General features: G+C 38.2%; 1 long non-coding RNA gene and 1 pseudogene across 1 annotated transcript in view; one reads left to right on the forward strand and one right to left on the reverse strand.

Moving 5' to 3' along the window:
- Positions 1–10654, reverse strand: part of LOC145717875 (uncharacterized) — a 117772-nt gene extending 107118 nt beyond the window's left edge. Inside the window, exons 1-3 of the long non-coding RNA XR_014141363.1 lie at positions 10451–10654; positions 9139–9242; positions 5279–5340 (exon numbers count right to left, since the gene is read on the reverse strand). This is a non-coding gene — a long non-coding RNA (uncharacterized LOC145717875). The remainder of the gene's footprint in view (positions 1–5278; positions 5341–9138; positions 9243–10450) is intronic.
- Positions 4351–5267, forward strand: LOC115938003 (poly(A) polymerase alpha pseudogene; annotated as a pseudogene).
- Positions 10655–10913: the final 259 nt, after the last annotated feature.

The raw sequence follows: 10913 nt of genomic DNA on the forward strand, positions 1-10913 counted from the left end.
GGTGGAGTAAGGGGACTGGCAAATCCTCTACCTCAATACACAATCACACAACTGGACAAAATTGTCAAAACAGTTACATTCCAACATTGGAAATTGACCAAAGGCATATAACAATCTGAGAAGTTTGAAAACCTGCTGAAATTCAGGCTTCAGGTATGAATAGTGTCAGTCTATGGCATTTTTAGCTGTACCTGCTCCCTTTTTTCCCCTGTCCCCTTGGGGTTAAGCTCATTCTGGATGGTAGTTCTACTAAGGTGGGCAAGCCATGAAACTCAGGAGCTTTACTGCCAGTGGAAGTTGACCCGATCTGGTAACCCACATGCAGGGACTTTGTCTGAAACAATAGCTATCTTGGTGGCAAACAATCAAGGAAGGCCAACATCACAGCTATCTGAGTTGTGATACTGGATGGAGTAATTTAGCATACAACCCAGCAAATTCACTCCTAAGTATCTACCCAAACACATGTCCACACAGAGACTTAAACATAAATGTTCATAGCAGCATTGTATATTATAGTCAAAAACTAAAGATAACCCAAATGTTCACCAATTGATAAATGTATAAATAAAACTTGGTATACACAAAAAACAGATTATTGAGCAACAAAAAAGTAGTTACTGCTACATGCTACAACAGAGATGAGTCTTTGAAAGAACAGCTAAGTACAAGAAGCCAATACAAAAGACCACATATGATTTCACTTATATGAAATATCCAGAAAAGGCAAATCTATAGAGACAGAGAACAGATTGGTCTTTGCCAAAGACTGAGGATAGGACAGTGGAGTGAATTTAACTGAGCAAATGGGAATATTTCAGATTGTGGTTATGGTTGCACAACTCTATAATTTACTAAAAAACAACTGTACTCTTAAAATGGGTGGATTGTATGGTATGTAAGTGTACCTCAAAAAAGCTCTTAAAAATTGGTATTTTAGGGGTGCCTGGGTGGCTCAGTTGGTTAAGCGACTGCCTTCGGCTCAGGTCATGATCCTGGAGTCCCTGGATCGAGTCCCGCATCGGGCTCCCTGCTTGGCAGGGAGTCTGCTTCTCCCTCTGACCCTCCCCCCTCTCATGTGCTCTCTCATTCTCTGTCAAATAAATAAATAAAATCTTAAAAAAAAAAAATTGGTATTTTATAGAGTATGAAAATATGAGTAAGGATGTTAGCACTAACACAGAATAATCATTAGCTCTATTATAATAATCTAGCTTCTCTTAAAGTATGAAGCATTTTGAAATAGCATTATAAGATTATAAGCAAGTTTTATAAAGCAAGTGTCTTATTGCTTCATAATATACTAAAATAGAAAATTCTAAGAGCCCAATTATTTTCCTTGGTATATCTGAAGAAATTTTCCCATTCAGAAATGGTCTCATAAATCATGATAATAATAATTTCAGATAGTTATAAGAGAATATGTTCTGAAATTACAACATGTGTTATAATAAACTGCATACAAAAAAAAAAAAAAACCCACAGGAATTGCTCCATATTCCAGCTACTGAAAGAGAGAAAAATAATTGCTAATAATTTACTCTGGCATTAGCTTGGCACTAGACAATGCTCTGAACAAAAGAATGAATACCATTTCAGATAGTATCTATCAAGGTCCTCTGAGATTAATGTAATTGTCAATTTTTAAACTAATTGAGGAAGCTGAGACCATTGTCCTTATGTCCCTTTATAGAGTTTCTTTGCTAGAGATTGATCAGAAGCTCAGTTTTATATTTTGTTAGAATAACAGCAACTAATAAAATGGTCATTTTGTGCTGAAAAGATTTTTCCTAAAAAGTAGGACGTAAAATGATGGCCAATATGCTTTCTCTCTCTTTAAATTTAAAATGTCAGAAAGGCCATTTCCACCTATGAAAGTTCCATCACAGATATGTGGGTACATACACATATATGCATATATACATATAACATATGCAGATATTTAAGTAAATAACATTACCTAGTGTCGACGGAGATGTAGGAAATTTGATAATACCGTGTGTTGCTAGTGACGTTGCCCAGATAGAAAACAATCTGTCAGTGTGCATCTTTAAACATGATAATCTTCATGCCTGTGACTAGTAATTCAGTTTCAGAGAGTCTATCCAAATATCCTGCTACTTGGGCGTTGCTTGAATCGGTGTAGCCTCTTTTGGGTCCAGAGTATGTGTGTGGATATGAGAAAGAACAATCTGACTCAAAGAACCTTAAATATTTGCTCATTTCAGAGCGCCTGCCTGCATCATGATAAAAGAATTAACAAAGACTAATGGCGTAAATCTCTTTTCCCCTCTGACACATTTTCCACAAAGTCCTCCCAATTGTTTCGTCGCTGTGTCAATCCATATCCCATGTGAATTAATAGAGATATTAGCAAAAGATCTGGGCAGAATGAGTCTGGAATTGTGACCCTTGAGGCTAATGTAGAAACATTGTTACTTCGGGTCCCATTTGGCAAGGTTTTATTGTTTTAAGGCTTTGGGCACCCTGTGACCTACAGTACGTGCCAATGAGCATGTGCAGAGCCTTCGTTTGGGTCCCCAAGTTTCTGATAGCTTTGTACCAAGCATATCATTTATGTGACAGGATGATAAATGCAGTTCTTCCTGTAGGCTCAGAAAGAGGCCACAAAGGCTGAGAAGAGAACAATAGTTGCCTGGTAACCATGCAATCTAAGCCAAGGGGATTTGCAAAGAGGGTGGCCCAATGCTGAGTGTGACACAATTAACAGACCACTTATCTCCAGTTCAGATAAAAGGGTGAGATTAAAAAGTCAAGACAATTTAATTTCCGTTGGCTTGCTTTGGTTTTGTTTTGCTTTACAATTCTTACTCAAGTATTATATCTGAAAGAGAAGTGCATGTATTGTTAAGTGTTCAGCTCAATAAAATCTTATGAAACTCAGTTTGCCCAGAATGCTAGCATCAGATCAGGAAACAGAGTATTACCAGCACTGTGAATCCCTCCTTCAAGCTTCTTCCAGCCAATCACCTCACCATTCTTGACTGTCAACATAACATAGAGTAACTTGACCTATGTTAAGGATTTTATGTAGTGTCATACAGTATATATACTCTTGTGCCTGGCTTCATCTGCTCAATATTGTGTTTTTGATATATTGGTGTGTGCTGTTGTGTATGTATGTACAACATAAAGCTTCTATGCACATACTTTTGTTGAACATACGCATGCATGTCTGCTAGATATATGCCTCAAGAGTGGAATTGCTAGGTCATAGAGAATAGATATGTTCAGCTAGAGTATATAATGCCAAAGCATTTTCTAGTTATTATACTGATCTATACTTCCACCAGTAGTATATGAAAGTTCCAGTGGTTCCCCATATTTACTAACACTTGGTATTTTCTTTTTCACTTTACCCACTCTGGTGGGAGTATGGGGGGGGGGTGTAGTGGTGAGAGGATTTATTTCAAGAAATATTTAACCATGCTGTGCTTCACCTTCCCTCACCTAAAGTGAGAGGAGCTTTGAGATCTATAAGAAAATCTTCAAGTATGCTTTCCAAGAGCTCAAGGAACAAGAGGACAAGCTCTGACTTCTGTCTACTAGTACTAAAGGCAAGCTCTATGGCTGGTACGGCCTCTCGTTCCTGGCAGAGTAGAGGACTGCCCCGGGAGCCAGCTCCTCTTCCAACAAAGGTTGAGCAGAGGTGCAGGTTCCTGGGGACCAAATATGAACTAAAAAAAAAAGGGATCCAATATGGGTTTTATCAATATTAACTTGGACCCAGATGACTGACTGGAGATACATAGGGACCCCAGTTATAAATAGCTGAAGGCCTAAAGGCCAAGGGTGAAGTTGGATACAGCCAGCCAGACAAAAGGCATTCCTCCCACCAAGGAGTTGCAGTGCGGGGGGGGTCTCCAATAGGAATATTGCTAAGGACCCTGTAAATGTACCCCTTGGGAAGGGAAGAGGCATCATTGGAAAACTACTATCACCAAAGTGCCCCAACACCAGATTCCAACTGGTCTAGCCACTTAAGCTCATGTCCTTTTCACCATTGCCCTGGGGTCAGCCATATAGTAATCAGCAAACAACAAAGAGAAGACTCTACTAGTTCTGTCCTTTCCTGTTATAGGCTTCCAATACTCAAGAAGCTCTGTGCTTAGGAGGGAGAAAACTTTAAGTAAGTTTGGCCATTGAAATACCACTACACTAGATTGGAGTTAAGTCATGAGATGAAATTGAACTTGTCAGTGCTTTAAAGAGATTAATTTTTTTTTTTTTTTATCATTGTTTAGGAGGGACTGGAAAAACTAGAGGGCATGTAGGAATTTCATCCAGGGGCAGGGAGAAAACTGTTCCACAGTAAGAATTAAAAGGAGAATGAGAAAGAATACGAAAGAATTTCATACAGTAGAGGTGACTGACTTAGTGTCTAAAAAAACAAAAAACTCTGATAACTTCAATGTTACTTTCCCCTGTGATATTCAGTCTTTCACAAATACAGTTTATAGGCATGCAATAAGTAGCAAACTATTTGAAGTTTATGTGAAAGTTGCTGTAGCGCATGTCGAAACAAATCAGCTTCAACAACTACCTAATCGTGGGCCTCAGAAAAGGTAAAATCATTCAACAGAAGGTGTCAGATTGACATGGCTGAGTGACTGCAGCCTCTACTTCTCAGTGGACAGTGATAACTTCATGCCTATGCCTTAACCTTCTAGTGCTCTGAAGACGGGTCCACTAACTTGTTCTGACACCTCCTGGGACAGTAACAGTCCTGCTCCAATTGTAACAACAACATGCGTGACCAACACACAGGCTAGTGAAGTTTCTGTTCCACAAGTAAATGCCAGTGAAAGTTCAGGGGGTACATCGAGTATAAGCATGTCGTAAAGTGCCACACAACCAACCACTTCTCCATGACCAAAGCCTACAGTCCCTAGAGTCCATTCTTCAACATGTCTTGTAAACCAACCACTTAGACCTTCAAGGAATGTAGCAGCAAAATGACCTAATCCTATAGTAGGAGTCAAGAGGACATCCTCACCAAATAAAGAAGAGCATCCCAAGAAAACCAAAACAGAAAAGAATAAAACAAGTAAAGAAGCTAACAGTCTTGTTTTGAGTGGACATGAGAAAACAGAAATAAATGAACAACTTTATATGAAGAAAATTACAACTCAACTAGAAACTAAGGGGCTTCTCTGTTGGCCCCTCAGAAAACCCCTAGTATGGACCTTTCCAATATCCTTGGTCAGCCTGCAAATCCCATTCCTACTATCAAGGATTCAATAAAATTGAGATTTACCTGTCAACAACTTCAGGGATCCATAAACAGTATCTGCCAACTCAACCAGTTGTCTTCAAGTGCTAAAAAAGAGAATAGAGTGGACAAGGTTAACATGACTGAAAAAGAAAAGGTTTAGGTTTATTTGGTGACCTCCCTCACTGGGCTAATCCACATTTGTTCAAAAGTCCTAATTAGTAAGTGCAGAGGCAGGAGTGCTATTATTAATTTGCTAACAACAGTATATGAAGGATGTCAGATATTGATAAACCTAGTTACTCTTTCTTAATCTGGACAAAGAAAATGAACAGATTTTTCCAAACATGTTTTATGAATCCTCCACTGAGCTCTATACTATCATATATGCACTTCTCATGTTAAATTGCAATTATTCAAACCCTTCCTCTTTCTCTTTTTTTAATTTTTTAAAGATTTTATTTATTTATTTGAGACAGAGAGAGAGAGCAAGCATGAGCAGGCGGAGGGGCAGAGGGAGAGGGACAAGCAGGCTCCCCACCAAGCAGGGAGCCTGATGCAGGGCTCCATCCCAGGACCCTGAGATCATGACCCGAGGCCATGACCTAAGCCGAAGGCAGACACTTAACCAACTGAGCCACCCAGGCGCCCCTTCCTCTATCTTTCTAAATTAATGTTCCAAAGTTGGAGTATAGTCTTAACACCCTTAGGAGATGCACTGAGGCTTTCTTTTCCCCATTAATTTATGTTATCTAGTAGACACTATTTCTTCTTCCCACATTTTCATTCTCTGTAGTCACTTTGCTTTCCCTCCCACTCCCTAAGAAAATATTGTTATACTAACAGGTGTGATGCAGTATCTGGTGTTTCGTGTAGCTATGGATTTAGATCGAAACTGCCAAGCACAGATTTCAGTATTGTCATTTTGTTGACACAATGGGGAAAATTCAGCTTATTAAACATTTCACGGAATTGCACCCAAGCTTTGCCAAGCAGGAAAGTTGGACATTTTCTGTGTAGTGACTTTTTAATTCTAGTTTTCATAACCTAGAGATCAGATTGTTGCTTTCACATGATGTATGTAGTATCTCATGAGTGGAGTTTGTTTTGCCTTGAAGTATCTAGGCTCCTTTTATTTTTCAGGAACTATATTGTAAACAGAAGATATATTCCCTCATTAAAAACACATTTTGAAGATAACAAATTTGGAAGAAGAAAGAAAGAAAGAAAGAAAGAAAGAAAGAAAGAAAGAAAGAAAGAAAGAAAGAGAGAAAGAAAAAGAAAGAGAAGGAGGGAGGGAGGGGGGAGGAGGGAGGAAGAAACAGCAGCAACAACCAATACCAAGCTTACGGAGAAAAATTCAGGGATGAAATATGCTAAATGTTCAGCATTAAAGGAATTGGGATTGTGACTATATTTAACTGTGCTCAGTATTTCTAATTTTCTGTGACAAAAGTATATAGTATTTTCAATGTTAAGAACATAAAAATAATAGCTTGGAGTTATTAATTTAGAACAAACATTAAAGAGCTAGAGATTTAGATTTTATTTTAAATAGTTAGATAAGTTTAATGATAGGTTTTACTATCTATACATTTAGAAGTTATCTTGGGAAATCATTTGTAATATTTCCACTAGATATATTTTGATATAGATAAAATATACTGTATATATGCATGTATAGATATGTGTATATCTCTATCTCCATCTATTGAGTGTATATGTATGTGTGTGTGTGCAATTCAAAAGCATTTCATTGTCTATCTCATTGCATACATATAGTACTTTTTAAGTTACAGTTACAAAATGTTATAACAGATACAGAAAGCTGCCTTCCTAGAGCCTGGAAAACTGTAAAGCATTAAGAACCAAAGTGATTTTTTACATACGTTTTCATGTGGTTTTAATGGGCTTATGGGATATTTTATGGCAGAGATGACACAGTGTTAACTGAATCATTGAATAATTCCTAGAGAATATTACTAACATCAATATCTGAAGCTTATTTTTAAGAAGTTATACTTGTAGCCCTGGATCAACTATATGATGCCCTTAAGCTTAACAACCCTAAGCTCTTTGTTAGAGACACAGTCTAGGGCCTTCAAAAAAAATCTACATAATATCGGTTTCAACTCCTTGGAGATAGTCCAATGTCCCATCAAGGATTTTTGTAAATTCCTGGTAGAGATGTTAGAGAAGAGGGACATCTCCTGCTCTGGTTGTCTGCCTTAAATTAATTCTTATCCTCTACTTTGTGTCTCAGGATTGTTCCTTTTCCTCTACCCTAAGGGAAAACTTAATATGAGATGCATACTCCTTAAGGCCCCAAGTCAAAAGTGAATAGGATATGATTTTAAACAGCATTCTACTGAATAATGTATAAGCATGGTATATCAAGTAAATTTAAATTGCATGTTGGATATACTTATCCTTCAAATCCATTGATCACCTAGGTATAGGAGATTTCTCCCCGATTCCACAACCCCAAGTAGCACTCTGGCCTCTTGACATTTCCTGAATTCCTCTACTCATCAATTAAACTATATTCCCCTAATGACGTTATCTTCTTACTCTATTATAGAAAACATTTCAGAGATTATTAATATCAGTTTCTATAACAACCATTTATAACCGCCTGAACAAGAAAAATATCAGAACAAAGCCATATGGACAGGAGACCCTAGGAAGGGGAGAAATATATATTTATTTTTAACAGATCCATTGACTGAATTTGTCCTGTTTAAAGGAGAGTTGCGACAGCATTAATTCATCTGTTTTGAGAAATGTTGGCACTGTGCTCAGCTCTAAGGACACTGTGTTGAGTGAAACAGATAAAGCCCATATACAGACATATTTACTTGTCTTGAGGAAACACGTTATCACATAAATAGACACAGAGAAGAGCCATGAGGAGTGTGGTATAAAGTGTAAATTTGTATTGTTAAAGTGTACAGGGAACCTAATTTCAAATGAAAACTCAAGGAAGGCCTCTCTGAAAAGTAATCGTGTACAGCATGTCCTCAAGGATGAGAAGAAGCCAGGTATGGAAAGGGCAAAGAGGAAGATGCACCAAGTCCCTAAGGTAAGAACTTTGGGTGTTGGAAGGAAGGAAAGAAGGTCAGGAGGGAGTAGTATAGACAGAGCGTTGGCAGGGCAATGAGCGCAAAGAGCGTGCAGAGGAAGGCAAAGGTCAGCTCCCAAAGGATTCAAAATAGTATTTTCAGTATAACGGGAAATCCTTGAAAAGTTCTGGGGACGTGTTAGCATGATCCACTTGACATTTTAAGGCGATCACTCTGTAGTTCATGAAGAAGAGATCCAAAAACAACAGTGGATGGCATTTATTTTCATAAATCTAGAAGATGCTATGATTGGGGACATATTACACAAATTAGATCTAAGACCTTTTTTGGAAAGAGTCTATGTAAACATACATGGCCATTTCTTTAGAGACTAAAGTTTAAAAAATGAAATGGCTCTCCATCTGGATTTGGATGGCCAGATTGTTTTTTCATCTGATGCAGCACTGTTTGGGCAACTTGGTATTTCAGAACTGTGTGAGCTAAAACTCTGTTGAAGTTAAATGTTTAGATGAGGATTCTCTACCTCTTTCACCTCCAGGTAAGGGCAGAGAAGTACAGCTCCAACTTAGTCTTCTATGTTATTTGATCTTCCTACCTATCTAGATGCCTAAATAAATAGATAGGTAGATAGATATAGATGCAGGTAATAAAAAGCTATCATTTACTGAGAAGCTACTATGAGTTGGGCCTTTTTTTATACATTACCTCAAATGCTGAACAAGGTCGCCCTCATTTTACAGATGAGAGAATGAAGATTCAGAAATGTTAATTCCCTTGCCCAAAGCCACACAGCTATTACATGGGCCTACTACTAATACGTACATCCAGAATCACTAAATCCAGTAATCCAGAGGTAAATCCAGAATCAGAGGAAACAACTGTTGAACTTCCTCTTTCCTCCTTCTGACAACACACATTTTTCCTCCCTAAAATGAAGAGCTAATATTTATTACATAACAGGACATCATTTAAAGGAATAAACAATTATCTGGTTCACTTGAATTTCATTTGATTTATTCCTTCAGACAGATAACTGCATTTAGTGTGGCTGACAGCATACATACAGAAATAAGGAATCATCAGTTTGTGATAGTGATATGTGATAGGCATCCTCCCTCTCTTCACACAGATCACGGGCAGATGTGTGTCCTCAAAGATGCACAGATTCATATGGAAGCGAGAAAAACAAAAACCAGTCCTGAAGGCCCAGTTCTCTAAATAAAAGAGGAGTATCACAAAAACAGGAGGCAGCAAGCCTTCATTGATCATGTGTCTACCTGGGATACTGTCAGCAATATTCAGGTTCAACCCTCTGTTTCTTATCAGAATGTTCGTCTGGCAGTGTTCTTGCGGATTATCTATTTTTGCTGAGTAACTTGCAGCAGGGCTGCTAATCAGGAGAGAAAAGAAGCTGCCTTTGGTGATGAAAATTGCTTTCCAGTGACTGATTGTGCTAATCAATCTTCTACAAGGGAAATCAGGAGTAAAAGATGGCCAATAATTGCAAAACACTGCTGTACCCATGAAGAAAAATAACAGACGCACAAAGCCCAGAAAAGCAACTCTTGGGGAAAATGTTGCAGAGTTGGCTATTTAAAAAACATATACGTCGGAAAGCAGGTTTTCGCTGTCTAAGCCTTCTGTGTAGTGTATGTAGGTAAGGACTGTGCCTCCTTTACCCTGGCCTCCTCTACTCTGGGTAATCTGGGATTTCTCATTTGGAATCTGAAAACTGATTGAAAGTTACAGAAATTCTCAAGATTGTTGATGAAGGGATGACATTTAGCCTCTGATCGTAACTTTTTGTGTATGATAATTACAACTGAATGAAGGGCAGAAAATCTTTCTTGTTAATGATTCCCAGCTGTCAGCGCAGCTCAACAAATGATCCACAGTGGTTCAGTCCCTCTGTTGAGAGTTTGCTTGTAAGTTCCTTGTGATATTACAAGTACAAAATTGGGTGTAATGTTGGTTCTATAGCTAGTTGTATGCAAACATTATAAAGTAGAAACTAAATTTATATTCCTCCCCCCAAAAAATGGAATTGTTTTTCCAATCTGTTGTGCATTTAAAGCAATTTTTTAAGACTCCGCATAACTTAAAAGTCAACTACATAAGAGATCTGGAATCATACCTGTGAATAAAATATGTGAGAGAGGGGCGCCTGGGTGGCTCAGTCGGTTAAGCGTCTGCCTTCAGCTCAGGTCGTGATCCCTGGGTCCTGGGATCAAGCCCTGCGTCGGGCTCCCCGCTCAGCGGGAAGCCTGCTTCTCCCTCTCCCACTCCCTCTGCTTGTGTTCCCTCTCTCGCTGTGTCTCTCTCTGTCAAATAAATAAATAAAATCTTCTTTAAAAAAATATGTGAGATAATGCTTGAAATTTGAAAAATCAATTTGGCTGCTTAGAATCACAAATTGAGTTTCTTCAGATCTAAAACAGCCTCAATTATAAGGCTCACTAAAACAAGGAAGAAATAGATCACAAATGAAATTATGATATATTGCTTGAATGAAAGTCCTGCCTGACACATGATCTGGTCATACCGGCTTTTTTTTTTTTTTTTTTTTTTTTGCTTTGAAGTTTTCTATTTCCAAGAGA

Source organism: Leptonychotes weddellii, chromosome X (genome assembly GCF_054177405.1).
Source record: "Leptonychotes weddellii isolate Sample4059 chromosome X, ASM5417740v2, whole genome shotgun sequence".
Classification (NCBI taxonomy): Eukaryota; Metazoa; Chordata; class Mammalia; order Carnivora; family Phocidae; genus Leptonychotes; species Leptonychotes weddellii.